Source organism: Erinaceus europaeus, chromosome 15 (genome assembly GCF_950295315.1).
Source record: "Erinaceus europaeus chromosome 15, mEriEur2.1, whole genome shotgun sequence".
Lineage (NCBI taxonomy): Eukaryota > Metazoa > Chordata > Mammalia > Eulipotyphla > Erinaceidae > Erinaceus > Erinaceus europaeus.
This window is the reverse complement of record NC_080176.1, coordinates 26,451,669-26,458,197: the sequence shown is the minus strand read 5'-3', so window position 1 is coordinate 26,458,197 and position 6,529 is coordinate 26,451,669.

Genomic DNA, 6,529 nt, shown 5'->3' with positions numbered 1-6,529 from the left:
GTTCCTGGTATGATTATTAACTCAGTTCATTTACTCCAGAGACACCTCCAGAACTGGGGGCAGGCTGAAAACCCCAGGCTTCTCTGCTTGGTCCTTCTGGCACCCATGACCTCTCACCACCCCTAGGAGCTCACCCTGGAGCTCACCCAAGAGGTGCAGAGGTGCAGCTCTCACAAAGGACGTGTGGGGAATCGGGAAGCCCTGCGGCAGGAACTTAGGTCAATGACCCAATGCAATTATGTCAAACCAGGCTTCTCACTTAGGAATTTATAAGGCCCGAACTCCAGGCACCTGTACCCTTGACCCACACAAAGTCCAGGTGAGCACTGACATGAACCTGGGCACCCCAGGAAGAAAGTGAAAGTCGTGGGGTGCCATCAGCCCTCTCCCTGGCACTCCTCCAGACACACATGCTAGAGGGCAGGAGGGGCCAGGGGACCCCATCTAGTCAGAATGGCATCCCAAACAGTCACGAGGGAGCTTCTCAACCCAGAGGGAAGCCCAGGGGAGGTGGCACGCATATCCCCATTTTAGACACCTGTTACATTAGCCTCTCCTGGTCCCAGAGATTAAGGAGTAAAATTTCAGGAATTTCCATTTGTGGTGGCATGCCTGGTTGAACACACACATTACAGTGCGAAGGACCCAGGTTCAAGCCCCTGGTCCCCACTTGCAGGGGGAAAGCTTCATGAGTGGTGGAGCAGGGCTGCAGGTGTCTCTCTCCCTCTCTAACTCCCTCTCCCCTCTCAATTTCTCTCTGTCTCTACCTAATGATAAATAAATAAATATTTTTTAAATAAAAAGAAAGTTCTACTTGTTTCTCCAACGCATGAAGGCTGCTTACTCAGATCCAGGTTAACCCTGCTGACCTCAAAAACCCAGGAGGACCCAGAGGGCCACACCTTTTCCTGGCAGGCAGGCCCATGGCCACCCCATTCCCAGCTAAGAGGCATGGCGTCACCTCTGCCTCAGCGAAGGGCCTGGCCACACAGTTCTGATGCTCGTGGACATCACACATTGGGCTATGCTGCTGTTCCATGAAGGAACTAAGTACCATGTGTGATTTATGGGATCAATTTAAGATATGTATGTGTTTATATACTAGGTTAGCTGTCATATAAATTGTGTTCTGTGGGTACAGCCAAATAGGCCAGGGAGATGGCATGACGGCAGCCTAGCAGATTGTCCTGCCTGAGGCTCTGAGGCCCCACCATTAGCCAGAGATGAACAGTGCTCTGGTGTGTGTGTGTGTGTGTGTGTGTGTGTGTGTCTTTCTCACTGTATTTCTCTTTCATTTAAAATAAATAAATAAATGGGAGGGGGCAGTGGCTCACCGGGTTAAGCACACATAGTATGAAGCAAAGACCAGTGCAAGGATCCCAGTTCGATCCCCCAGCTCCCCTCCTGCAGGGGGTCGCTTCACAAGCAGTAAAGTAGATCTTCAGGTGTCTCTCTCCATCTCTATCTCCCCTACCCTCTCAATTTCTCTCTGTCCTATCAAGAAAAAAAAAAAAATGACGGTCAGGAGCAGTGGATTCGAAGTGCAGACACCAAGCTCCAGAGATAACCCTGGAGGCAAAAAAAAAAAAAAAAAGAACAAGAACAAGAATAAATAAATAAATAGAAATAAATAGAGAAGGAAGGAGAAACAGCATAAAGGTTCTGCAAAGAGACTCTCATGCCTGAAGCTCTGAGGTCACAGGTTCAATCCCCAGCACCACCATCAATCAGAGCTGAGTAGTGTTCCAATCTCTCTTCCTCTTTCTATGTGTATCTTTCTCTCTGTATTTCTCTTTCATTTAAATATATATATATATATATATATATATATATATATATATATATATATATATATATATGACAGAGGAGACAGCACAGTGGTTATGCAAACAGATTCTCCTACCTGAAGCTCCCTGCACCACCAATCAGTCTGAGCTGAGCAAGGCTCTGATCTCTATCTCATTAAAATAAATGAATTACACAAAATAAATGGAAGGAACTAAGTCACCAGCTAGCCTAGACTTCTCCAGTGTGAGTCACAGGCCTACTTTATAGTTTCTCTCCATTCTCCTATCTATGACATTTAGATTGGCCTCCCCCACCCGTAGCACCTCCCCTCAAAAAGATGGGTAGCACCTGACCCACCACCATGCTGTTTAGCTGTCAGTCACAGGTGGCTCTCAAGGGCAGCCCTGCCCCTCCCACTGCCCCTCCCACTGCGTCCCACTCTGGGTCTCCCTGAGGTCACAGCCAGGTTTATCTCCTGACCGGCCAACGGTCCTCCCCATCTGACCCCGCCAGGAGTGGTTTCAGAAGCTGCTGGGGGCTGGGGAGACAGCATAATGGTTCTGCAGAAAGACTTTTCTGCCAGAGGCACCAAAGGTTCCAAGTTCAGGTTCAATCCTCCATATGATAAGCCAGAGCTGGGACTGCTCTAGAAAAACAATAATAATAGTAGTAAAACAAAAGTAAATAGGAGCTTGGGAGACAGCTCTGCAAAATGTCTCTCATAACTGAGGCATCAAAGGTCTAAGTTTGGATGCTCACCAGCACCACTGTAAGCCAGAGCTGAGCAGCGCTCTGGGGATAAATAAATACCGATTTTAATATGTATTTTATTTATTCATTTTCTGGATAGAGACAGAGGGAAGCTGAGAGGGAAGGGGAAAGATAGAGAGGGAGAAAGAGAGACTTGCAGCCCTGCTTCCGCACCCCTGAGCTTTCTCCCTGCAGGTGGGGATCAGGGGGCTTCAACCCGGATTCTTGTGCATAGTAACGTGTGTACTCTACCAAGTGTGCCACCACCCAGCCTCCTAAACAAATCTTTAATAAAAAAATTTTTAAGTCTTATTTTTCAGGGCCAAGGAGATAGTACAGTGGTTATGCAATCGATTTCATCCCATGCTCTGGTTCTCTCTCCTTTTTCTTTCTCATCAATTAATAAATAACTCTTTTTGTTGTCGTTGCCCTTGTTATTATTAATATTTTTATTGCTGTTGTTGTTAAATAGGACAGAGATAAATCAAGAGCGGAGGGGAAGACACAGAGCACAGAGGAGAGGAGAAAGATAGACACCTGCAGACCTGCTTCACTGCTTGTGAAGCGACCCCCCTGCAAGTGGGGAGCCGGGGGCTCTAACCCGGATCCTTCTGCCAGTCCTTGCACTTCGCGCCATGTGCACTTAACCTGCTGCACTACCGCCCGGCCCCCATAAATAACTCTTTAATAATAATAGTAATAATAATAATAATAAGGTGATGGGTGGCAGGTGGCTTACCCAACCAAGCACACATATTACCATGAGCAAGGACCTAGGTTCAAGCCACTGCCCCCCCCCGCAGGGGGAAGCTTCACAAGTGGTGGAGCAGTGCTGCAAGTTGGCCTGCCTCTCTCTCTCTCTCTCTCCCTCTCTACTTCCCTCTTCCCTCTGTTTCTCTCTGTATCAATAAATAATTTAATTAAAATAAATTTTAAAAGAAAGTGTTTTAATGTCACCAGCACCTTTTAAAAAAGAAAAGAAGGGAGTCGAGCAGTAGCACAACAGTTAAGCGCACGTGGCATGAAGCGCAAGGACCGGCATAAGGATCCTGGTTCGAGCCCCCGGCTCCCCACCTGCAGGGGAGTCGCTTCACAGGCGGTGAAGCAGGTCTGCAGGTGTCTGTCTTTCTCTCCCCCTCTCTGTCTTCCCCTCCTCTCTCCATTTCTCTCTATCCTATCCAACAACAATGGCATCAATAACAACAACAATAATTACAACAACAATAAAAAAGGGCAACAAAAGCGAAAATAAATAAAATACAAAAAAAGAAAGAAAGAAAAGAAAAAAGACATTTTGAAGTGCTCAAAAGTAGCCCAAGAACAAAGGAATCACAGAGCTAGGCCCCTCAGGAGTCAGGACCTGTCCACTTGGAAACTTCCAGAAAAGGACCCATCTGTGTGGCTTCATCCATCTTCACAAGCCAGGGAACAGTAGCAGGTCATGACCACACACACACACACACACACACACAGCCTAGGACCCCACGAAGACTCAAAGAGTCATCTGAAAGGACAGGTGACCCACCACCAACCCCTCCCTGACCAGGGGGTGGGGAGCATGTGGGGGACCCCCAGAAAGATGCTCCCCCTGCCCCCTGTCAGATTCCAACCTAGGCCTCTCCCAGGCCTCCTGCAGAGCCAGACAGCTCCCAGGTTGTGACTCTGAAATTAACCTGCAAACTGGTCCCCCAGGCCACCCCAACAACCCCAGACCACCAGAAGAAGCTCACTCCTGTCCTGGGATGGTGGCCCCAGTCATCACCCCAGGGATCCAAGCAGAATTGGGGGGTTATAAACACAGCTGCAGCCCCCACCCCATGTTGGAGACTGGCTGAAAGATCAGGCTGCTTTGTTCCCACCTCTGACTCTGGCCTCCCATTCAGGGGAGCCCTCTGCCTGTGGGAACTGAGCCCCCAAACCTTCCTCCCCTCTCCCCTGTGCCTCCCTGCCCATCCCACCCCCAAATCTGGAAATTGGCGTAGGACACACGCATAAACCACAGCACCCTCTTCCTCTGCCCCACACGCTCAAACTGCATCAGAAGTCTTACTTCCTCCCTCTCTGCGGGCAGGTCTCCCACCACACCCCCCTGCCACACACCAGTCCGAGAAAAGAAGAAATCAGCAGAGCAGTTACTGGAGGGATCCTCTCTGTCTCTCTCATTCATAAATGAAACAATACATCTCAAAAAGAACAGATTCCAAAACCCAATATCACCATAATCCAGAGTTGACTGATGTTCTGGTCTCTCTGTCACTCATTAAAAAAAAAGGAATTATGGCTAGGGCCCAGAGATGGTGCATCTGATTGAGCGCACCTGTTACAATGCTCAAGGACCCGGGGTCAGTCCCCCTGTCCCCACCTGCAGGGGGGAACTTCACAAGTGGTGAAGCAGGTCTGCAGCTGTCTCTCTGTCTCTCTATCTCCCCCTTCCTCTCAATTTCTGGCTGTCTCTAACCAATCAATAAATAAAGATAATAAAAACTTTTTAAAAGAAGGGTGGGGAGATAGCATAATGGTTAAGCAAAAGAGATTCTCATGCCTGAGGCTCCAAAGTCCCAGGTTCAATCCTCTGCACCACCATAAGCCAGGGCTGAGCAGTGCTCTAGTAAATAAATAAATAAAGTTTTTAAAAGAAAATGAATAGGGAGAGTCAGGCAGTAGTGCAGTGGGTTAAGCGCAGGTGGTGTGAAGTGCAAGGGCTGGCTTAAGGATCCTGGTTCGAGCTCCCGGCTCCCCACCTGCAGGGAAGTAGCTTCACAGGCGGTGAAGCAGGTCTGCAGGTGTCTATCTTTCTCTCCCCCTCTCTCTCTGTCTTTCCCTCCTCTGTCAATTTCTCTCTGTCCTATCCAACAATGACATCAATAACAACAATAACTACAACAATAATAAAAAGGGGGACAACAAAAGAGAAAATTAATTAATTAATTAATTAAAGAAAATGAATAGGGTTGAGGATATAGCATAATGGTTCTGCAAAAGATTTTACACCTAAGGCTTCAAAGTCCCAGGTTCAATCCCCTGCACCACTGTCAGCTAGAGCTGAGCAGTGCTCTGGTGTGTGTGTGTGTGTGTGTGTGTGTGTGTGTGTGTGTGTGTGTGTCTTTCTCTCATTAAAATAAAGCAAATAAAATATATTTAAGTGAATAAATAAAATATTAAAAAATAAAAGAAAGAACAAATTCCTGGATGACTCCCATACCTTCACAGCCTGCCTGCTCCACCTCCCCACAGCCCACCCCCCCACCCCCGTCTGATCCCAAGCAAGCAGGAACAGTCCTTGAACCCGAGTCCTGCTGAAACACCCGACACCTTCTCCCCTGCTTAGACTTAGACCCACTTACTCTATTCCAGTAGAATCCAGGACCTACCTCCTTGGGGGAGCCCACCCCAGTGGGGGCCCTGAGTGAGCCAGCCTGAGGATTCCTGAGAATTGCTCAAGGTGGGCAGAAAGGCCAGGCGCCACCTGGTTAGAGGTCAGACGCCAGGTTAGAAGTCAGATGCCCCCTTGGCACGGCCCATTACAGAGAGTGAGAAGAGCAGGCCTGAGTGACCACCAGGGCTGAGATGCAGCAGGGTGTTTGTGGCAGGGGCCAGGCAGTGGCATCTGGCTGAGCACACATGTGAGAGTGCACAAGGACCTGGGTTCAAGCCCCTGATCCCCAGCTGTAGGAGGGAAGCTTCATGAGTGGTGAAGCAGTGCTGCAGGTGTCCGTCTCTCTCCCCCTTCCCTCTAGATTTTTAATTTTTTTTCATTATCGATTTACTGGCTAGAGACAGCCAGAAATCGAGACGGAAGAAGGTGATAAAGAGGGAGAGAGATAGAGAGACTCCTGTAGCTCTGCTTCACCACTCACAAAGCTTTTCCCATGCTTGAACCTGGGTCCTTGTGCATTGTAACATGTGCGCTCAACCAGGTGCACCACCACCTGGCCCTCATCTAGACTTTTTTCTACATATATATACATATATATATATATATATATCTCAT